Source organism: Pleurodeles waltl, chromosome 1_2, assembly GCF_031143425.1.
Source record: "Pleurodeles waltl isolate 20211129_DDA chromosome 1_2, aPleWal1.hap1.20221129, whole genome shotgun sequence".
In the NCBI taxonomy this organism is placed as follows: Eukaryota; Metazoa; Chordata; class Amphibia; order Caudata; family Salamandridae; genus Pleurodeles; species Pleurodeles waltl.
This window is the reverse complement of record NC_090437.1, coordinates 317,893,936-317,918,713: the sequence shown is the minus strand read 5'-3', so window position 1 is coordinate 317,918,713 and position 24,778 is coordinate 317,893,936. Positions and strand designations below refer to the sequence as shown.

Genomic DNA, 24,778 nt, shown 5'->3' with positions numbered 1-24,778 from the left:
AGAACCCCCCCCAAAGGGCATGAAGATCCCAAAATAAGGAACAAGGGAAGGGGAAGCTTTAGAAAATAATGAAGGAGGCAGGGGAGGATGATCATCTGGGAGATCGCTACCCGGCCTTCTACCAATAGGGGAAGTGAAGCCAAGAATGTAATTGATGAGCAAATCGAGGCAGCAGCTGCCACCATGTTACCCTTAACAAGGTCCGGGATCATGTGGGGCACCCGAATCCCCAAGTATTGAACACAGGAGGGCTCACACTGGATTTGCACCCCACCCTCCAGGTCTATGGTCTTCGGCTCCATCTCCTGCAACAACGGAAATAAGCAGGATTTATCCCAGCTGAATACTAGTCCTGACACCTGGCCGATGTCCTCCAGTAACAAAGCAACCATGGAGACTGGAGTCCACGTCCCGCATATGTAGCAGGACAATGTCTGCGTACAAGCCACACAGACCAATCCTGATTCTGCTCCCCATGATAGGTATAGCAGGAGAGCAGTGCCAGGATTGCATGGGGAGCCTGTCCTGGTGTACCAGGGACTGTTGGTACACCAACACCATCGGGAAAAGACAAGTGCCCGGCGGCAACAGCCAGATTTGTTATTTTAATGTATTTTTTATTTTATTGTCACCCCACTATTCCCCCTTTGAGATTTGTGGCAGCCACCACTGGTTTTCAAGAGTTTGTCAATGTGCAGAGTGTAATCCTATGAGGGTCGATAACTCCAACCTTGTATCAAGAACAATTCTGTTTCATGTGGATGTACATTGTCGAGTCCTGACCTTGGTGCAGATCACAACTAGCTAGTATCCCAACCTTGTGTCCCATCAATTTTTGTTTCAAGTTCATGCAGTTTTGAATGTAATTCAACTCCTGTTATCAACCTCTACTCAAACATAACCTGAGAGTTTGTTTTGCTTCCAACCTATGTGCTAAAAGAAACCTATTTTTCTATTTTCTTGTGAATGTCTCTGATTCTAAAGATATGTAACAAGTGCTGGCTTCAGAGTGCTATTAACTGTAATCTATGTTCTGAGTTTTCTGTGGAGTGACTTAATTCTACCTAGTGTTTCCAGTTCTTCTTTAAGAGTTCCAGAACCTATAAGTGTGAAATATTGAAAGTATTGTATTGTAAACTGTGTAGAGACTTTATGCTATCCTGGGAATTGCCTCTTCTAATCATCTTCAGTGCATTGCTTTTGCACAATAACCAGAAATCAGAAGGTCAAGAAGTGATGACTCAGTTCTGCAGAGTAACGATGTTGCGGAGTAGAGACAGTACTGCAGATTTTCTCATTTATTATTTTGTCCCTTTGCCCTTTTCCCCTTCTAGAAGTTGTTGGTTACTAGGAGTACTATACATAGATTTAACTTCTTCTAGATTTGGGAATAGAGGGCCTAGCATCAACTCCAGTGTCATTCCTGCAGTTGGAATCAGGTTAGTGTGTGACACCAGCTGAGGAAATCAACAGATTTACGAACGTCCTACAGCACCACCGCTGCTCCTGGCCAGCAGCCCTGAACTGCCTCCATGATCCTGAATAGCTGACAGACACACAATGAGGTGGTCCTACCCAGAATTAATCTGTTTTGATTGCTATGGATCAGATGCAGCAAGACTGACTTAACCCTAAGGGACAATACAGGTTCAATGTCTTGCAGTCCATATTCAGGATTGCGATACGGCGATAGGATGACAGATTCAACGGATCTTTCACTGGCTTAAGCAATGAACTATACAGCCATTGTGTATCGTGGGTAGAAAGGTCCCAGCAGTGAGTGCACCATCATAGAGTTGGAAGAGCCGGGGGCCAGCGCACTCTGAAAGGACTTATAAAATTTAGATTGGAGGCGGTCAGTGCCAAGTGACTTTCCAGACACCACAGCAGAAATTGCACTCATGTCTCCTGGACTGAAGGGGGGCATCAATGTCAGCCCACCCAACTGGTGTGATCCTGTGGAGCTGCACGGAATCTAGGAACTCCACCAGGATGAGAGGTGGGATCCCCGGTGCTGGACGGTAAAGACCAGAATAGTAGGCCTTAAAGGCATCATGTATCTTGTGCTGGGAATTAAGGAAACCACTGTCTCAAGTGTGACGCGTTAACCCTGGTGCCTGTTCGGTGTCTCTCCTAGCCAGGGACGCCAATAGCTAACCCAGTCTATCGCCTTCAGCATTCGTCTTGGCGGAGTATGATGCAAAACATCAGAGACGTTCCAACAGCTGGACCTCCGTCTCTTGGAGTGTGGCCAGAGAGGGCAAAAGAAGAGGGTTGTTAGTCGCCTGCAGAACCGAATCGATGTAGTCACACTCAGCCACCTCCAACTAAGGAAGGATCATGGGCCAGACCCCAAATGCCGCCTGTATGCTCTCACCATGGAGCACCATGGAGCACCACCTTGAAGGCCTCCTATTCCACAGTTGGGGAAGAGGCCATGCCCTCATTATGGTCAAAGAATTCCTGGATCTTAGGGGCACACGTGTCAAAATGTGGGATCCTCAAGAACCAGTGAGGAGAGCCACCATGTGTGTATCAGTGAGAAGATTCAGCCCTAATTGACATCTGTTACCAGTAGACTTTGATCAGACAACTCTCTGCCAAGGTAGGCCGGAGCAGTGAGAAAGGGTCAAAGGGATTGAGAACAGACTATGCAAACCAACCTCGCATAAACCCTATGCATGGGGGAGTAAAAGGAGTAGAGCCAGACGCCCCGTGTTGTGGTGTTGCTAGACATCCGAAACCTCCCATTGCTTCAGCCAGGCCTGAAAGCCTGCTGAGTTAGCAACTGTGGGGGTAGAGGGCAGAAGCGGATGTGAGCAGTCCAGCACCAGATCCAGGACTGCATTAAAGTCACTGCCACTCAGCAATGTCAAGTAGGCCGACCAAGACAGTGTAAGAGAGAGGCTTTGTAGATATCTGTGTTGGGGGCATATATACAGCCTATCAGGATATGATTACCATTCAGGCACACCTCCATGAGGACATACCTGCCCTCCAGATCAATCTCCTGGTAAAGCATCTCAAGCAAGGTCCTGCTCGCACCCAGATGAGAGCTCCTCTTGCATAGGCTGAGAAATTAGTGTTGAAGACTTGCCCTCTCCACCTTTTCAGTAGTTTGATCCCCTCACCCCTAGGGATGTGAAACTCCTGCATCAAGGCTATGTGTATGCAGGTGATAGCGCTTGGCCGGGGTATGCATGCCATGGATATTCCAGGATAGGACATTGTATTTCTGAGGCTTGGACCCCCCCCCCAAGCAATACACCCTCTCCACATTCCACAGGGAGCCAACAAAAGAAGGGAGGCACACAAGTTGCAATGGGTAATAGGAGACCCCTCCAGGAAAGGGTTCAGGAGATCGCTTCTACCGGTTCAAACCACGAACACACAAAACAATCAATATAAAACAAAACAGAACAAGAATACTAGGGGCAGTGACGCAATGGCTTGCCACCCAAAAGAAAGCACCAAACCATCTCAGAAGAGAAGCAGGTTGAAAGCACAGCAGCACGAGGCCGCTCACAGTAAATGGCCAAGGAGGAGTGAACCAGGCAGAAAGAGGAGGCCCCAGCCCAGGACAGTCATGCCACCGGACCCTTCAGTACGTAGGATCCAATGACGAGAGGAGTCCAAGACGAAAACGAAATAGGCTTGTGAACGGAGGTCAAACCAGGAACATGAAATCATCAGCTGTTTGGGGGGGAGGTCACCTGCGAAGGCATGCCGTCATCGATTGCTCAAAGGGCAATGAAACTACTAGTGTCCAAGAGGGCTGAAGAAGGGACCAAGAAATCTAGGAAGGTCACCTACAGACGGAGAGGCGGCTGTCCTGTGCTTGCTTGGGAGAGGGCACAGTCTGATCTGTGGCTGGCCTGCTGGCTGAACCCTTGTCGACAAAGGTGACCAGGCTGCCCCCTAGTCGAATCTTCGGGTCCACCAAGGTAGTCAGGATAGGTGATAAGGCTTCGATCCAGTCCCAAGAATTCAATTGATTCTAGAAGAAAAAAGATTTACTGTCATGCATCACCTTGCGCCCAGAGGGGAACAGCAGTGCGTATTTAAAGCCCAAATCTCAGAGTTTAGATTTAATCCCCAGAAAGGATGCCAACTGGCACTGAAAAGACAATGTAAAGTTTGGGAAAAGAATAATGTGATGATTATCTCCAAGAAGCGGAGAAGAATGGTGGGCAGCCCAGAAAACAGCATATCTATCCTTGAAATGCAGCATTTTGGCAAATATGAGCCGTGGAAGCAGCACACAGAGGGGCGTGCCGGGCAGGGACCCAATAGGCCCCCTCGATGTGAAAGAATGGGTGAGACTCTCTGCATAGATCAGCTTTTAAATGACCCCTCCAGGTAAGCAACCATGTTGGGGCCCACACTGTCCTCAGGAAGGCCAATATTACGGACATTTCTCGCCAGTGCAAGACCCTTCGCATCCACAGCCTTCATCTCTAGGAGGAGGTACGGATCTTTGAGGTTCCACATCTGCTTCTGAAGATCGGACACCTGTGACTGGAGGTGCGCCAAGTACCGCTCCATGTCCAACCAACTTTCTATGATCAAGCCGGAGGAAGTGCAAAGTCTCAATGGCTGCCAGAATTAGATCCAGTTTATCTGCATTGAGAAATGCGCCAGGAAGGTCCCGGTCCCAGCTTCGGGACCGGGTTGAGGACTGTGTCAATGGCTGCAGCAGCTTCACTGGTCTTGTGTGCTCCATGGCACTGGTTTTGGCCACCCCGATGTGTTCCAGGTCTGCACGCCAGTACCAGCACTCCCAGGGGGACAGGAAGGTGCAAGGCAGATACCCACAGTCAGTCAGCAGAGATCCCCTAATGAGGGTCCCACTTACCCCACCACTCGAGCCCTCCAGTAGGGGGGGCAGCATGAGCATGAGGACAACTATTGGGGCATCGCTCCCAATGGTGATCAGAGCAGGTGTCATTTGGCCCAGGGGAGCAAGAAAGGTAATGACCCAAGCAGCAGCAGAAAAGGTAGCAGGCCAGCTCTCCTAAATAGGGAGCTACAGCACAGAGCCCCTGGGGGGTGCCTGACCATGTCCATGACATGGCAGGTGGGCGCAGAGCACCAAATCACAGTCTCCCCACAGGCTCCAATAGCTCAAACTGCCGTCCTCGCCCTAGCGGAGCAGGCAGAACAAAGTCAAGCGCAGAGGTCCAGCACAAACGCTACACCACTACCGCTGGAATGCTAGGCCTGTCCCATCTGCACACTGCCCAAGGCCCCCAACACGGCTTGAAGTAGTGCTCCTCTACAGAGTCTGCAGCACCGCAGAGATTCCGCTCACCTCCTTCCAGGCATCTGGCGGTCCCAGTAATCTGGAGATATCAGGCTTGGCGAAGACGGGCTAATCTCCAGCGAGCTTGATCTGCACGCCCCTAGTCCTCGGGGAGCACAAGCGATGTGCGAGAGGAAGCTGTTCAAGGTCTGGGGTCCCCTGCTGGAATGACATCTGCTGGCACCATGGACCCGTCTCTACTGATGCCGAGGGTCCGGGCCTCAGATGGGCAGATGATTTCACTGGATTAGGTGGCCAGGGCCCAGAGCACCGTGTTCAAGCAGCCGCTATGTTGCATGGCCACACCACACCTACTATGTTGATGAGGGTGTTATTCACATAGAGACCTTGATATAAGTATATTGAAGAAAGTTGTTGACCACCAGCCTCTCTAAACCTCTCAGGCCCAGATTTAAGAAAAGTGATGCTGCACTGAGTGCAGCGTCACTCGTCTTGTGCCCCTTATCGCCCCCCTAACTCCACCATGTGTGCACTGTATCTAAGATATGGGGCACCATGGCCGTAGTTAGGGGAACTAACGTCAACGTTTTTGTCGCTGGTTCGGAGCTTTGCAGGATTAGCATAAAAAATGTTGATGCTATTCCTTTAAAGCCCATTGAAGCCCATTGAAAACAATGGCATGCCTCCTTTTAAAGCCTGCACTGAGCAGGCGTTAAAAGTGCCGAAATAAATGACACAAAGATATCTTTTTGATTTCTTTGTGCCATTTTTTCAGCCCCCCTCCCCTAACAGGGGAACTCCCCCTTTGCATACATTATGCCTGGCGCAGCCATAATGTAGCACAAAAGGTTACAAAGTGGCGCAATGCATGCATTGCACCACTTTGAAAATTTTGCACTGTGATTTTGGCCTCGTAGGGCCACATTACCATTAAAAAAATGATGCTGTGGCGCAAGGAGGTGCTAGGGGCTCTTAAATCAGTCCCTCAGTTTCTTGCATACTGCAATATGGGAGACATAAGCCTGAAGGTATGTCTCTTTCCTCACTCGTTTCTATACAACACACAACCTTATAAAATTAGTAGAATAATTAATCTTATGCACTGAATTGCAGTTACAATAAATAAGCATTGGCAAAGCCAGTAAGCCTCGCCTGAGAGATTTATTGGTGCTGCCCATTTTTAGGGTAGATACTGCAAGTGCATACCCTAGTGCATGCGTCTCGCTTGCAAGACTCTGTTGTGTTCAGTAAAGGGATTTGAGCCCGCCTTTCGCTCACCATTTGTTGGTTTGCATGGCACTCTTCTTTACAGCCTCGTAATTCGTTAAGGCACGCCTTACATTATTACCGTTGCTCTGTGAGAAACAGGGATCAAACTAATTAATTCAGCTTAATTAGTGCCTGTCCGCTGCTCCCGATGTGATCGAGGTACTATTTTGCTCTTTTTAACTTCTAGTGCCCGACAAACAGAAGGTGTGTGACAAGCAAAAACATGCCCAGCAGGACAAACAACATTGCAAAGTTTTATTTTTTAAATCTAACTTGCTTTTTTTCTCGCTTCCACTCATGTTTTCATTTGATTTTGCTTGTGAGTGTTCTTCTCAAAAGATGCCAATTAACTTGTTCAAAATATTGCAAAGTGACAGCATTTCTTTATTATGTGTAATCTCTGAAATGATGCTTTAACACATAATCATGCAGTACACCCCAATCCACCCCACTCAAATCCGCCCCACTACAATCCACCCCAATCCAACACACTTTACCCCACACCAATCTTCCCCACCGTAGTCCAGTCCACTCCAACCCACCCTACTTCAATCCCTCCAACCCACCCCAATCTAATCTGCCCCACTCTAATACACCCCACTCAAATCAAAAACAATCTGCACCACTCTAAAGCAATTTGCCCAACTCCAATTCACCCCACTTTAATCAAAAACTATTTTACCACTCCAAAACAGTCTGCCCCACTCCAATTCACCCCACTCCAATCCGAAACATTGTGTCCCACTCAAATCCAAAACAATATGCTCCACTCAAATCTGCCCCACTCCAATCCAGAATAATCTGTCCCACTCTAATCAGCCCCATTTAAATCTGAAACAATCTGTCCCACTCCAATTTTCCCCACTTTAATCAAAAACAATCTGCACAACTCCAAAGCAATCTGCCTCACTCCAATTTGCCCACTCTAATCAAAAACAATCTGTACCACTCCAAAGCAATCTGCCCACTTCAATTCTCCCTCCATTAATCAAAAACAATCTGTACCACTTCAAAGCAATCTGCCCCACTCCAATTCACCCCACTCTAATCCAAAGCAGTCTCACCCAGTCCAATCAAGAGCAATCTCCTCCACTCCAATTCACCCCACTCCAATCCAAAACAATCTGCCCTACTCCAATCTAAAACATTCTGCCCCACTCCAATCCAAAACAATCTGCCCACTCCAATCTAAAGCAATCTGCCCCACTCCAATTCACCCAAATCCAATCCAAAACATCTGCCCCACTCCAATCCATAACAATCTGCCTCACTAAAATCCAATATGCCCCACACAAAACCAAAACAATCTGCCCCACTCTAATCCAAAACAATATGCCCCACTCCAAATACCCTATTCCAATCCAAAACAATCTGTCCCACTCCAATCTGCCCCACTCCAATCCACCCTACTCCAATCCAAAACAATCACAAATCTCCCCACTTCAATCTAAAACAACCTGCCCCACTCCAATCCATTTCAATGTGTCCCACTTTAATCCAAAACAATCTGCCCCAGTCCAGCCAGCCCCACTACAATCCCAAACAACCCACTCCAATCCAAAACAATCTGCCCCACTACAATCCAATCCACCTCACCCCATCCAACCCACTCCATCCCAATTCACCCCACTACAATCAACCACAATCAATCCCACTACAATCTAGTCCATCCCACACCAGTCCAATCCACCCCAATCTAGCCCAGTCCAATCTACACCACTCCAATCCTATAAACCTCACCTCAATCAACCACACCTCAATCCACTCCAGTCCAGACCACCCCACTTAAGTCCACCCCGCTCCAGTCCAGTCCACCCTACTCCAATACAACCCACCCCACTCATCCCACCACACTCCACCCATCCCACCCTACTCCATTCCAACTCACCCCACTCCAATCAAGTCCACCGCTATCCAATCCATCTCACTCCAATACAATCCACCCCACTCCAATACAATCCACTTTAATCCACCCCACTCAGTCCAGATCACCTTAATCCACCCTACTCCAGTCCAATCCACCCCACTCCAAACCACTTTAATCCACCCCACTTCAGTCCAGTACACCCCTCTCCAATCCAATCCAATCCACCCCACCCCAACCCAATCCTGTCCACCCCGCCACAATCCATTCCACTCCACCCCAACCCAGTCTACCCCACCCAATCCATTCCACCCCATCACACCCTAATTCACCCCATCACACCCTAATATCCCCCATCTCAATCCAATCCACCCCACTCAATCCAATCCACCCCACTCAATCCAGTCCACCCCGCCCTACCCCACTCCAATCAAGTCCATCACTACCCAATCCACTCTACTTCAGTCGAATCTACCCCACTCCTAACCACCTTAATCTACCCCACTTCAATCCAGTCCACCCCTCTACAATCAGTCCACCCCCTCCAACCCAATCCACCCCTCTCCAATCCAATCCACGACACCCCAATCCACTCCGCGCCAACCTAACCCAACCCAACCCAATCCACTCCACCCCAATCCACTCCATTCTACCCCACCCCAATCTAACCCACCCCAATCTACCCTATCTCAATTCACCCCACCCCAATCCACCCCATCACACCCCAACCCACCCCATTCAGTCCAATCCACCCCACTCAATCCAGTCCACCCCACCCACTCCAGTCCACCCTACCCCAATCCAGTCCAATTCACCTCATGCCAATCAAATCCACCTCACCTCAATGCAATCCACCCCAGTCCAATCCATCAATTCATACCAGTCCAATCCACCCAACCCCAATCAACTCCACCCCACTCCAATCCAATCCACCTCATTCCAACCCTTCCCATTTTAGTCCATTTCACCCCACTCCTATCCACCCCACTCCAATCCACCTCACTCCAATCCACCCCACCCCATTACAATCCAATCATCCCCGTCCCAGTTCAGTCCACCACACTCCAGTCCAATCCATCCAGCCTACCCCACTCCAATCCACTCCACTCCAACACAATCCACTCCTCCCACTACAATCCACCAAGCCTAATCCAATCCATCCACCCTAGTTCAATCCACACCACCACATTCCAATCCAATCCATCCACCCCACCCAACTCCAAACCACCCCACCTCATTGCAATTCACCCCAATCTAATCCACCACAAACCAATCCATTACACGCCACCCCAATACAATTCACCCCGCTCCAATTCACCCACTCTACTCTAGTCCACTCACTCTATCCCAATCCAGCCCACTCAACCCCATCCTACCGCAGTCTGCCTCACTCCAATCCATCCAGCCCACCCCAACCCAATCTACCCCACTCCAATCCAATCCACTCCACTCCAGTCCACTCTAATCGAATCTAACCTACTCCCGTACAATCTAATCCACCACACTCCAATCCAATCTAATCCACCCAACTCCAGTCCAAGCTAATCCACACCACCCTACTCCAATCCAATCTGCCCTACCCCTAATCCACCCCATCACTCCACTTCAAACCACCCACTCCAATCTAATGCACCCCACTCAAATCCCATCTCAAACCACTGACTCCGGTCCAATCCACCCCACACCAATCCACCCCACTCCATTCAATCCACCCCATTCTACTTCAATCCAATTCACCCCATTCTACTCCAGTCGAATCCACCCCACTACCCCAACCCACTCCAACCTGTTACACCCTACTCCATTCCACTCTACGACACTCTCTGTCACTGAACCCTACTCCCCTCTACTCAACTCTACGAAACTCTAATCCTCCTACTCCACTCTATGACATTCAAACAAATCCACTCTACTCCCCCACTCCACTCCAAACCTACACCCCACGCCACTAACTTTTAGCCATGCTGAACAGGAGCCACACTGGTATACAACATGGCAAAGCACGTTGTACAGGGAGTGCAGAATTATTAGGCAAATGAGTATTTTGACCACATCATCCTCTTTATGCATGTTGTCTTACTCCAAGCTGTATAGGCTCGAAAGCCTACTACCAATTAAGCATATTAGGTGATGTGCATCTCTGTAATGAGAAGGGGTGTGGTCTAATGACATCAACACCCTATATCAGGTGTGCATAATTATTAGGCAACTTCCTTTCCTTTGGCAAAATGGGTCAAAAGAAGGACTTGACAGGCTCAGAAAAGTCAAAAATAGTGAGATATCTTGCAGAGGGATGCAGCACTCTTAAAATTGCAAAGCTTCTGAAGCGTGATCATCGAACAATCAAGCGTTTCATTCAAAATAGTCAACAGGGTCGCAAGATGCGTGTGGAAAAACCAAGGCGCAAAATAACTGCCCATGAACTGAGAAAAGTCAAGCGTGCAGCTGCCACGATGCCACTTGCCACCAGTTTGGCCATATTTCAGAGCTGCAACATCACTGGAGTGCCCAAAAGCACAAGGTGTGCAATACTCAGAGACATGGCCAAGGTAAGAAAGGCTGAAAGACGACCACCACTGAACAAGACACACAAGCTGAAACGTCAAGACTGGGCCAAGAAATATCTCAAGACTCATTTTTCTTAGGTTTTATGGACTGATGAAATGAGAGTGAGTCTTGATGGGCCAGATGGATGGGCCCGTGGCTGGATTGGTAAAGGGCAGAGAGCTCCAGTCCGACTCAGACGCCAGCAAGGTGGAGGTGGAGTACTGGATTGGGCTGGTATCACCAAAGATGAGCTTGTGGGGCCTTTTCGGGTTGAGGATGGAGTCAAGCTCAACTCCCAGTCCTACTGCCAGTTCCTGGAAGACACCTTCTTCAAGCAGTGGTACAGGAAGAAGTCTGCATCCTTCAAGAAAAACATGATTTTCATGCAGGACAATGCTCCATCACACGCGTCCAAGTACTCCACAGCGTGGCTGGCAAGAAAGGGTATACAAGAAGGAAATCTAATGACATGGCCTCCTTGTTCACCTGATCTGAACCCCATTGAGAACCTGTGGTCCATCATCAAATGTGAGATTTACAAGGAGGGAAAACAGTACACCTCTCTGAACAGTGTCTGGGAGGCTGTGGTTGCTGCTGCACGCAATGTTGATGGTGAACAGATCAAAACACTGACAGAATCCATGGATGGCAGGCTTTTGAGTGTCCTTGCAAAGAAACGTGGCTATATTGGTCACTGATTTGTTTTTGTTTTGTTTTTGAATGTCAGAAATGTATATTTGTGAATGTTGAGATGTTATATTGGTTTCACTGGTAATAATAAATAATTGAAATGGGTATATATTTGTTTTTTGTTAAGTTGCCTAATAATTATGCACAGTAATAGTCACCTGCACACACAGATATCCCCCTAACATAGCTAAAACTAAAAACAAACTAAAAACTACTTCCAAAAATATTCAGCTTTGATATGAATGTGTTTTTTGGGTTCATTGAGAACATGGTTGTTGTTCAATAATAAAATTAATCCTCAAAAATACAACTTGCCTAATAATTCTGCACTCCCTGTATAGGCGAGACCTATTGGCTTTGCCAATGCTTGTTTTTTCTTGGTGCTGTACACCATCGAAGCAGATGCTGTACAGCATAAAGTAAAGATTTATTTTTTTTAAAAGTACGACAACACAGCTGCAGGGCTGTACCATTTTGTAGGCACGTGAATGGTTTAAATATTCATGCATACCTGTAAAAATGAAGCAGCCCTGCGACCACGCAATCGCACTTTTGTTTTTTGTGTTTTTAATTAGTTAATAGGGTGAGGTAGCGGCTCTGGGAGGGCATCAACATGGTCGAGGGTGTGGGGGGAAGGGCAGAAACACAGAGGGGGCAGGGGACGAGCAAGAACATGGAGAGTGGAAAGGACACAGAGGCACATGCGCAAGAGGCGAAAATTAGCACAAGTGGGACCACAAGGACACTGTTGAGAGAATGACGCAGGTGGCACTAAAGCTAACAGGCGAGAGTTGGTTGGACTGTTAAGAGAAAGCAATACTGGGGGGGAAGAACATTAGGAAGACAGATATATATAATAAATCCATCAAAACCAAGCCACTCACTACCAAAGTGGAAAGGCACCCAGTGGATGAAGAGATCTGCCACGTATGGCTGACATCTTGGAGAATTTTAATATAGTTTATCCCTACAGATTACGCTCTTGATCCCTGCCAGATTCAAATACAGACATCCTAAAGCATTAAAAGGTTACTGGAGAACAAAATAACTTACAAAAGGGATAACTGTAAAATGGAGACCATCGAAGTAGAGCTTTGTTTTCTCCCTCCTGTCTAGACCCACAAAATTTAGACAGGGGAGTTCACTAATTGCTGTATCAAGCAAATGAGGTGAAATTAAAGTTGTTGGTAATCCCCATCAACTCAACACACAACCTGCAGAGTATTGTATACAAGCTATTTAAGGTAATTCGGGTGAACTCCATCTCTCACTCACTTATACTTTATCCGTCCCACTGTAAAGCATCGCCAAAACATGATAAAAGCTAGGCCTGGGTGAAATTTTAATTACACCTGTGAAATTAACTTAATTCAGGAAATTTGTGTTCTGCTTGATACTTGAAATCCTCAAAATTATGCCATTCGCCTCCTCACGTATTTGCGCACCATTATTTAAAAAACGTGCCATTTGTGGTAAAAATGTTACATCGAATGTATGCGAAAAACAGAATGCGAAGCAACACCAATATGTATTTTTTAGTGTGTGTGTATCAAAGTGTCTAATTGTAGCTACGTTTCAGTGAGCACCTGTTTTTGTACGTGCCTGTTGAGCCATATATCACTTCAGAGCATCTACCGGGGGAAACAAAACATTTGATTCCACGCTTAGGGTGACCAGACGTCCCGGTTTTTAGAGGACTGTCCCGGTGTCCCGACGCTTCTATTAATTTTAAACAAATGTCCCGGTTTTTGGGACAAAGGTCAGATAACTAAATAAATGTCCCGGTTTTTGGGACAAAGGTCAGATCATGTAGGGAAGCATACGTAAAATATATATAACACAAACATAGGTATAGGCACACATTCACAAAGCTACGCAAAAAAAAGGGACAGGCCAGATATAAAAGTGAGAGTAAAGTCTTTAGTCCTCCTTTTATGTCTGACCTGTCCTGGCTTTTGCTCCTCAAAATCTGGTCGTCACCCTATCCACGCTCCCTTATGGAGACACCATCTTTAAAGTTGCATTTTGACGAAAATTACCAGCTCTACCACAACTAATTAACAAATCATTTCTCCTTGTGGGCTCTCTCCTCTACAATTGTTTTTCGTTCAACTATAAATTCGGCACCTTTAGAGCTCAGTTCCGTTTCTACATTCTGGAGATACATCTTCATTCACTCCCTCACTTCTAGTTACCTCAATCGCAGTCGGAGCAGTATTAGGGTGAAAAGTTCCCTAACGTTGACTCCTGCCAGTTTGCAGGCCTCTCTCCATTTTCATCACCCCTTGAACAAATAACTACACAAGCCTTGGCAAAGCCTATATGTATCACCTTTATAACGGGAGCTACTGACTTTTCCAATGCTTGTTTGTAAAGCACGGTTTAGAAAGTAAAATAAAAAACACTTAAACAATAATGAAGGAAATCAAACAGGTATTATATGGTATCTCAAACCTGAACAATAATTTTCAGTCTTTGTAAACGCTGTGGTTTATTTTTCAAATTTCAAGCAAGAAACTGAACCAAATTTAAAAATAAACTGTTATTTATGATCTGTCCTAAAAAACAGAGGACTAGTTGTATATTCTTAAAGGAACAAACCAATTGTCTGAGGAAGTCTCTCAATTTAAAGAAAAATGCTGGTCAATTTAAAGAAAAATGCTGGTCATTTACTTTCCACACAGCTCTAAAATGGAAAAAAATGCCACAAGGTGATCTGCAGTAGCCAGAGGACCAGATGTATGGGCCTACAGGAGAAAATACATCTGCCAATCACTATAAGTACAACTTCTGCCTCAAAGACAGGCTGGGAGAGCACCCCTCACCAAACACCACAAATGCTGCATTTTCTGGGCCAAGGCATGAGCTTTCAAGCTACATTTGGAAGGGAAGAAATAAAAGAAAACTAAACGGATAAAGGGCCTTATTACGACCTTGACAGAAGGTTTTTTTTCCATCACAAATGTGACGGATATCCCGTCCGCCGTATTATGATCCCATTATATTCTATGGAGATCGTAATACGGGGGACGGAATATCCGGCACATTTGTGATGGAGGAAACCCCTCCGCCAAGGTAGTAATTAGGCCCAAAGTATCATCTTTAGTCAAACCTGAAAAAAATATACTGGTTGCTGTGCTTTTACCGACAAACTGGGAGGGGTTTTGGGCTAAATGGAGAGTGTAGGGAGGCAGGCGTATGAGGTGTGAAGCACCAAATGTGGGAGAAGGCAAAAAGAAGCATTCCCTCCCATGAAATGCTCAAAGAAAAAGAAAACAAACATTTGCAATTCAATAGGTCTGGCATTTTCTTGAGTTAGAGCTACTGGCATTGTAAATTCAGAACTGGACTTTTCTTGCCATATAAATTGCTCAACCCTGCCTTATAATTTTGTCTTTTCCTGCAATGTTTTGGTGGTCACTGGTGGCTACTGTTAACAGAATGAAAAGTACTGCAAGAATTTTTGCCTTCATTTTCAACAAAGCTCTAATGAAGTTAACAATAGCAGAGCAGCCTTGGAAGATGTTTGGCCCCAATATAGGAGATAAGCAATGCCCTATGTGCGGATGTCTATGAGGGCTGGCAGGGAGGGGGCTTGGAGAGAGACTCCAGATGAGGCTCTGCAAGTTTCACGTCATTGCTTCTAGGTTTAGCTACATTCTACCAGAAAGGGCATATTGTGGCTTTCGTGAGCAGTGAGCTAAATGTTTAGGCACCGGGTTTTTCTTTAGTAAAATAAGCTTATTTTAGGAGCCAGAGGTAAACAAGGACAGAACTGGAATAAAGCCAAAACAAATGTCAGCGACATGGGAGGGCTTGGGAGGAGCAGAATGTGGCAATAAAACGCAGGCTGTGACCAGCCTAAAACACCCACAGTGAAAAGTGAGCAACCAAGAAACGACAAAAGTAGTCCATGACAGCAGCAAATAAAGAAACCAAAGTGGAATAATACAGTAATTGGTCACTGCTCTGAAACTGAAAAAGGAGGGAGAAAAGGGCAGAACTGACCACTAACAAGCAAGAAGTTTTAAAGGGCACTGCAACCAACAAATGAAATCACTTTAAGCCATAAGGAGTATACTAAAGGTATACACGAGGTTGAATGCTTACACTTGAACTAAAAAAGTATTTTCCTGATATGTCCCATTAATGGATTCATGTCATACAATCAAAAGAATAATAAAGAAGAAATGCTCCACAGGAGAAACAAACTCAATAGGAGGAAGGAGAGCACCTTAAAAAGCAGCAAATTAGATAGTCAAGAAAGCCAACAAATGAAAAGAAATGCGCTGACCCAAATCCCACTTCAAGAATTAGTACTGTACACAATAGGTCTTCGACTAACGAAAACTAAAAGCTGTCTTTTGGCAAGACCTAACAAGTTAGTGGGCAAGAGAGTCTCAGCTCCTTTTTCTGTGAGGAACGTGGTAAAATGGCTAAAGGTTGGCTGCAGGTGAGGGTTCTGGCTCTTGAACTCTCGTGCAGGCCAAGCGGGCAAATGTGATCAGAGATTTTAGCTTTATTGATTTTACATAACCATTGAAAATGATTAGAAATGTCAGATTGAATGTATTTTTGGTATCATGCTTACTATGAGTGTGACAGCACCATGGGGACATAATTCAAATGCATGTTTATGGAGCGAGATAAAAATGAAACACTTGGATTTGTATAGCACATCTAATCACCCATGAGGGTATCCAGGTGCTGTCCTTAGGGACAGGGAGATTAAGGGGGTTATTCTAACTTTGGAGGAGGTGTTAATCCGTCCCAAAAGTGATGGAAAAGTGACGGATTTACCACCAGCCGTATTACGAGTCCATTATATCCTATGGAACTCGTAATACGGCTGGTGGTATATCCGTCACTTTACCGTCACTTTTGGGACGGATTAACACTCCTCCAAAGTTAGAATAACCCCCTAAGTGATTTCCCCAGAATCACAGGATGTTGAGCTGATGCTGGGATTCAAACCCACATCCCCAGCTCCAAAGCCAGCAGTTCTGGCCGTTACACCACATCCTCTCTCTTTATGTCACATGGTCTACCTCCAGAAGTAAAAGTGTATGAACTGTGAAGGAAAGAGATAATACATTATTATGGGCTGATATTACTTTAGATTACATTGTTGTTAAGGAGTGTTTCTTCCCAGTACAAACAGTACAAAACCTATGCTAGAATTATGCACACACTCTCTGTATCTCTGTAGATATGGTGCTTCCTGCTCTCACTCTGTTATGCAACGCAGGGCAGCAACTCTGGGAGCTGTGCTGAGTTTTGTGACATCTTTATAAAGCTGACCTGTAGTGTTGATTTAAACTGTTTTTTAGCACTGCAGTTAATGCAAACATAATGTGATCTTCAGGCTGAAGCCCTGTTCTGTCCTGTCCTTATTTAGGGTAAGAGACCACAATATAATAGAGGTCACACACAGCAATTACCTGGTTCGACCATTTGTTGCTGCCTGAGTAAGTTATTATCAACACAGTGTCAGGTTACATTGGGAGTTACATAGATACATAATATGATTGTGGCAGTTGATTGAGTTTTTTACATATGGATGTTGGTTGTGAAATGTCCATGGAAACTACTGAAGATTTTGAAAAAGCACTGGGATGTTGTAATAGCAGGTGATGAGCACATGCAAACTTTGACTTGACTATAAGGACAGGGCCCAATGTAAGGGATAATTATTAATGTCTTCAACTTGATATGGTTTAGGTACACAGGCAGCTAATATAGCTACAACATTTACCGAAAGGTGCAGCAGGGCTCAAAATGGGAATGCATGCTCTACACCAGGAGAAATGGAATTGGGTGCTCGTGGTTAACTCTATCAACAGACTCTATGGGAGAATGGGAAAGGGCAGGGTGTTTCTCTACAAGTCACAGGACTGCTGGCCAAACCTGAGAGCCACTTTTGTTGATGGAGGTTGGCAGAAATTGGGGACATGTTCACGTCATGTTCAGGCCAAATAATAGCGGGGTATTTAATGATATTGATCTTGACCTTGACATCTTTACCCCTCTACTATTGCTGAACCTGTTCTTGCATCACCCTCCAGAAATCATCTTGGTGGGATGCATCACTGTGCTCATAGTAGTATGCAGTGCCTCTACAGTAAAGGTCATATCAATGCTGGAATTACACTGCCTCGTCTGCCTTTTCGGTGTAGGAGGGAATGCTGCCTTTGTGACCATTGCTGTGTTTGGGTGTTCCACAAACTCCAACTCTGAAATGGATACAGGTTTCTCTATACGGACATTTATTTAGCAAATGAACCAGTATTGGGTCTCTCACTGTTCATGTATACCCTTAGACAACACCACCACCCACACCTTGCCTCACTGAAAAAGGACACCAGTTGTATCTGGGGCACCCACCAAGAACACAGCAACCCACAGCAGTTACAAAGAGGTCAATAAGTTGGCCTTAGGAGACCTCAGCTGAATCTAGCAGCCTATAATCCAAAACTACCACTACGTACCTCAGCCCCTCATGCCACCGGTGACTCCAAACACAGCATTAACTTTATCAGCCGGGAAGCAGAAGAAGGTGAGTCAAAGAGGTTGGAATGACAATGCTTGTCCCTCGACGGTGAATCCAGGAGGACAACAGTGAGGACAGGTTAAGGCTAGAAAGCAGGGTGAAAATGTGGAGATGGTAAGTTAATTCGACTCAAATCACTCCAGAGGTAACCAGGTGTCTCATCTTCACATATGCCAGATGTTCATGGGTATCAGACCCCCATCCTTGAAGACTATTTAGCTAGGGAAGGAAAAATGAAGTTTTATGCATACAGGTGGGGTCAGATATGCCATGATGTCTGGTAAGAACCCTCAAGAAGTTCATGTGAGTGTCCCCTCCCAGGATAGCCACTGCATTATTGATCCACGTGAACAGATCATCCCTCTCACATTACCAGGTTTCAGAATTGTGTTCGTCGGCCCTGTCAGTACCTATTACCAAATTTCACCTCAATAATTCAAGATAGGGGTGACAGTTCTGGTAGTGCATACAGGCCTTTGTCCAAGTAAATTAATAAACGTAGGCCTGTGGTCCTCTAGTTGCTACAAGCGATATGTATGCAAGGAATTCCTTTGTATTACAAAGAGTCTCTGTTTTCTCATATGCTTGTGTGTTTTGTAGCATACCATGGTGTCCAAGTGTCTCTGGGTGGTGGGCAATTTAAATGTGTGATGAGCTGCACTCAGGATCCAGCAAATCAAATCCTGTAGAGCCTCAATGGTGTACTGCCAATGCTTTTAATGGCAGTTCACTGGAGATTTGTGATTGTCACAGCTGTGTTTGACAATGGCCAAGGCATAGAGTCGTGAGGGGCTTCAGTCCCCAGTTGGTGGGTGTGGACATGTTTCAACAAAAGAGTGCATCTGTTAAGAGTGGGACATGAACTTCATCATTGACACTTAAACACTTTTGTGTTTTCATTCCTGGTTTGGAGTGCAGATGGGGGACAAACGACCTATTGTCCATTATCCTTGAGGTAGGTTATGAGCTCTAGTGTGAGTAACTGGAGTCATTCTTGTAACTTAGAAACACCGAGAGACTGATCAGGGCAATTGTATTCCGTGTTTCCTCCGCAGGGGCCGAACTGAGACCATAACGGCATTAGCAGTACTCTAGACTCTGATCCCTCTGCAAATGACACAACGGTCCACAGGGGTTGTAGGAAGCAGGTCTGAGACTTGCGTCCAATTACCCAGTTACACTACGAAAAGGTGGGTGTGACGTGCATAAGAAGAGGGGAAAGAACTGCACTCTTTGATCATTGTTTCTAATTTGAGGCTCTTGTTTTGTTGGCCAACAAAGTATTATTTTGCTGTGAATATGAAGAATGAATATTTAAAGTGTACTTTCTCACTACAAATGTGTGGCATAAATACATTTGTTTAAATCCACCCATGAGCATTAAGTCTCAGTCATTGACATGTGGGGGGAGCTGAAACGGCATTGTGCGCATTCCCAGCCTTTACAATATGCGCTTGGTATGTTTTTCTCAATAGCACAAGTGTGATAACAGGATTTAGACTAATGTATGACACTTGAGGGAACGTAATAAGTCAGATAATAGTGTGGTATCCTAGCTCTAGGATAAAGGGGAAAGTACAGATGAACATTTGACAATTAGAATGAGCAGGGTGAAAACAATGGAGCATAGATTATTTGCTTTCAAGCTCAAGGGAAGTAAAGCACTGGTTTGCAGACGTCAAAGTGCATGGCATGCATGCATCTGTACGATGATATGTACGTCAAATGGAACGTCGAACTATCTCAAAGGGAGTAACTTACATCCAGTGGCCAGTACTTGAAAAGGTGCAGGGATGCCATCTTGTTTTCTTTAGGAGCCCGTCACCAGTGCTGCCACAAATGCCAGGGCAGCCGAGAGTATCATGGCTGCATCGTTTGATTCCACCTCATGCCTCTTTCTTGCACCTCCCTGCACGTCCTGTCTCTCCATCACACTCTTAGATTCGTTTTTTCTCCATTTCTCAGAGCTTTCCTATTTTTCTACTTCTCCTACTTTCACCTTTTTCTTCCTTTACCTCTTTTTCTCTTGGTTAGTATATGGACAATAATAAGGCCCTACTCCAAAATGGGCGCCGGTGCCCACCCCCTTTGGTAAGTAGCTAACCGTGCAGTGGTACAGTGCAGTCTCTGGGCCTCTAACACCCATGCATGCGTCGAGGGCATGGAACGGCTCCGAGTTCAGGGATAGCTGGGTGCGGTTTGACCCATTCAGCACCTGGCGGTGTTAGGACAATAAAGAAGTTGATGAAATATACATTTCCTACAGCCCAAGGAGAGCAACCTGCCTAGGTGCAGCATTCGGAAATCCGAAGCCAGGCAAACACTGTCTACACGGAGCTTAGAAATATTTCAAAGGAATTGGCATCCATCCCGGCATTCATCGGTCACACAAGGACACCTGGCAACCATGTTGCCTTCAAATATAGACTGTGTTATGGCCTCGGGATCCTAAACCCCTTTCTGTTAGTCCCAGGGGCTGGTTGATAATAACTAACCTAACCAAATAACACACAGGGCCTGCAAATGTTATCCCTAAGGGGTCTCTGCGACAGGAATACGAAATAAACGTGGAAGTATATTTTTCTTTTGAAACTGGATAATTCTGAGCTGCTATGGGGCTGCCCTGGTAGCAATACATAGCCAGGGAAAGATGGTTTCCATAAGAGGAACTTTCAGAGCGCATAAGGCCGGAAACAGCACAAACACTGAATACTTACAATTGATCAGGATAGTAATGAGTTTACGTGAACGTTACCCCAATCCCTTCCTTACTAAAACTGCACAAAATGTGTACTTTTCAAAACAAAGAGCTTGCGTTGTCACTTAGCAATTGCCTTATTTCCGATCTCTTTGAATCACTTGTATGTATCGCCGTTTGACGTCAAGCCCGGTTCTTTGTCCGGTGAAAAGTAAACACCCCCATCGTGGGTGCTTTCATGGTATCGTTTGGCTGTTATTATGGTGGCTCTTGACGGCTGCTTCACGTACTTCTCTAAACAGCAAATACTTAAAAACGCGCGCGAACATGCAGGTTCTAGTCTTCATGTCCAGCTTTTAACGTCTCCTGCGCGTCTACTCCAGCGATTGTCCAGCCACTAACTACAAACAAAACAGCCGATTTCCTCAGGCCGTTTTCCACTGACTTTTTAGTGCCTGCTTTTGATATGTGTGTGCCCATAAAGTACCTTAGTCATCCCTGTGGCCTGCTACTGATGCGCTTTTGAAGGCGGGCGCTCCAGAGACCACCCAGACACTTCGAGTGTGCAGGTCAACAACAAATCCGCTGTCAGCCCTGACCCACTGGTCACTGCAAGCCCAATTTATCAAGCGCGAGCTGACTACAGCAACAAAGGGGTCAAGATGTGCAAAGGCAATGTTTCCGCCGGACCATGGCCAGCTGAACCCTGCCTGCCCTGCGCTGAGATCTCTATTCTCGGTGCCTACAACAACCAGTGCCCACACGCATAACGGGACAAAGGGCTCATACAGGCACAACACCTAAACTTTATGTGATAAGAACTGGCCAAACCACCAGAGATGGGTAGATTCCCTCTTCTCCACGGAGCGCAGAGGTGTATCAATAAACGTCTTGCGCAACCGTTTAGGGGCCATTTCACACCTCCAGCACCAACCCTTGCACAGATACACGCCGACTTATTCAGTCTCACCAAAGTCACCTGCCAACACCACACAATAGGAAACTGCATACAGCCCTGCACGCTCAATACAGCAAGGTGACCAGGCGTCCCGGATCTGCCCGGAAGTTCTCGGTTTTTCGCCAGCTGTCCTAGCAGATTTCAGCAATTATGGGTCAGGTCCCGGTTTTCAGTGAGTGTCGACTTGAAAAAATGAAGGCACCGTTTTTATGTGTTCCAAAGCAGTACTAGCTAGTAGCTGTTAGAGAGCTATTCAAATAACATGTATGCTGCTGAGTATTAAAAGTGACTTTTTATTTATACCCCTAGTGCCTCGTCTGTGTTTCTATACAGATGAGCAGTCATTCTGTGCCCCTTGAATCATGTTGAATTAGTCCTTCATCTATTTTCCTCTATTTTTTCTTTTTTTTGCAAAATGTCCCTGTTTTTGGCTTTCGAAACCTGGTCACCCTAACAAACATACATGTGGTGTGCTCAAAAGAGACAAGCTCCATGTTGCTATCAGTAGGGTAGCAAGGATGCCATGGGACCTGGTGCAAGGAAAATGACCCCTGTGGCTGCCTGGCGTCGTAAGTGAACAGCTACTAGGGTTCAATGGGACTTTCAGGGCTCTGGGCTCCGGTGTCACTGCACCGATGGCTGCCATGACCTGGTCGACGTGAACTGCCTGTGACGCAATGTATAATGCAGCTAGTGACGACCCGCTTCCTGTTTGCCGGGTTCTTGCTCTGTGGTACCGATGTGTACCGCGCAGACTTTCAGGCCTAGAAAGTATTTTATATTGTAATTATGTCCGGTCCGTTTAAAAAGTGATTTCTATTATTTGCGTTTTCCCCAACACGTAGCACACAGTTCTCTGAGAAGCCAGAGCGGGCTGACGTTGGGAATGAGTAAAAGAACGAGTCACACCCGGGAGGTATCACATCCACTAAGCGCTGAAAGAATGTGAATCCTTTAATCGGTCGCCCAGGAGTCCCCCACTTACCTCGCTGTTCCATTAGTCTTTCCCTCAGATTCAGCCGAAAACCATCTGGTTGTACGGGCGCGCGGCGCCGCTCAGCGCCTCTTTATTCACAGTTTACCTGCACTATTAATCCCACAGCATAGAGTGACTGCGCACAGAGCCCCCCGCCCTCGTTATTCTAAGATGTGTCGCTAGTTGTTACTTTCAAACCAGGGAGTGGAATCAAAGGTGTGCTGAGTTCCTTTACTTGGTTTCTGCTCCGCGGTCCTATTTTTGGCTCGTCAGGTGTTACGGTCGCTTCAAGCGAGAGAGGGAGCATGCGCTTCTTTTTGTCCCTGTAGAGCACGAATCTCAAGCAATGTTGGCTCGTCACTGGCTCTTTATACTGAATGAAAACGTTCAGCAAAGTTCATTCAGGAAGTAGGTCCACTGCTTGCAGAGACTCTAGCCAAAGGCGACACCAAGCTTGTTCACATAGTGGCGGAGTGGGCCACTATGTGGCCCACTCCGCCACTATGTACTACATAGTGGCCGGAGTGGGGGGGGGGGGGCTTTCAGAATGTTATAAGGGACCCAGACTCTCCCATATCTCACAGATATGGGCTGAATGGGGTCCCCTTGAAAGGTCCCCACCACCAAGGTTTTGTGGAACCCTGCGCCACAGGGTCCTAGGTTACCACCCCCCACCCGGTAGATTTTGGAATTAATGCAGTGTAAGTTCAAAGCGATGTGTCTCAGGGTCACACAGCTGGCCACAATGGGAAACGGAGGTCGGATATTCCCCCTTCCTGCCACAAAGTCTATAACTCAGAAGCTAGATCAGTCAGGGCCAGCAAACGCCCTTCTTTCACAATGTTTCCAAGTAGTTCATCCTATAAAGCATAAACGCACGAAGAAGTATTCTATAGACTCCTGACGAACACTCGGGGTCCTGCATGTAAGTACAGTTCCTGTGCTAGAACTGCTCCAGCAGAGACAGGAGGAGGAAGTGTGCGCTTTATTCTTACGCCTTGTAAAAGTGCACACTTTAAACCTCTCTCGACACTGCTAGCTCCTCACTGCATCGCACCAAGAGGGCAACCTCTCAAGTTGTTACTTAAAGGTGTCCCGGTTGTGAAACGGGATCAATGGCAACGAACATACAGTAATAATAGCCGCAGACATCAAACTCCGATCGTGTTACAGAAGAATAACTTGCCACCATCTAATACTGCACAGAAAAGTTACTTACAGGTAGATGGGATCCCGGGGGCGCTGAGCGAGGAGCACTTCTGCTAAGGATGAGTTGCGCGAATCACTGACTCCGGATTTCAGTTTAAACGAGGTGAGTTAAAAAAAAATATCAAAGAGAAAGGATGTGAAATTCCGGACTCTGTGGACAGCCTTGCACTCCAGATGCACCGGGACGTGTTGTGTCTAACCCCCTGCGAGCGCGGGACACTGGCGAGCCTTCCGCAGAGACAAGGCTGCAGGATGTCTCGTGTCGAGGGCTCTGCAGCAGCTCGCAGTGTTTACTCAGAGCTCAGCCTCTTTGGCAGGCAGCCCCAGCCCCTCCGCGGCCCGCAGGAGTCTGTCCGGGACACTTGTTAATGAGCTCTGCTCTTCATCACTTCTGTCCCTGCTAGCAGCTCCTGCTCGGCTCCAGATAGAAAGAAGCCCACACGCCCCTAAAATATATATATATATATATCACTGAAAAGACAGCAATTTCAGGGACGTTATAGTTAGGAGATAGAATATCAAAAAAACGTACAAATTCACCAAAACACTGAGGGGCATATTTATGAGAAGTGCCACTGCACTTAGTGCAGTGCCACTTTTCTTGCACCCCTTAGTGCTCCCCTTACGCCACCACGTGTTTGCCGTATTTAAAATACTGCGCACCATGGTGGTAGTCAGGGGTACTAGCATCATAATTTTTTACGCTAGGCCGGCGCTTTGCAGGATTAGTGTAAAAAATGTTGACACAAATCCT

General features: G+C 46.4%; 1 protein-coding gene across 1 annotated transcript in view; it reads right to left on the bottom strand.

The window, feature by feature from the left end:
• The window catches only part of FREM1 (FRAS1 related extracellular matrix 1), a 684,067-nt gene extending 659,775 nt beyond the window's left edge, over nucleotides 1-24,292 (bottom strand). Inside the window, exon 1 of the mRNA XM_069238818.1 lies at nucleotides 24,035-24,292. The gene's annotated coding sequence lies outside the window, so the exon portion shown is untranslated. The remainder of the gene's footprint in view (nucleotides 1-24,034) is intronic.
• Nucleotides 24,293-24,778: the final 486 nt, after the last annotated feature.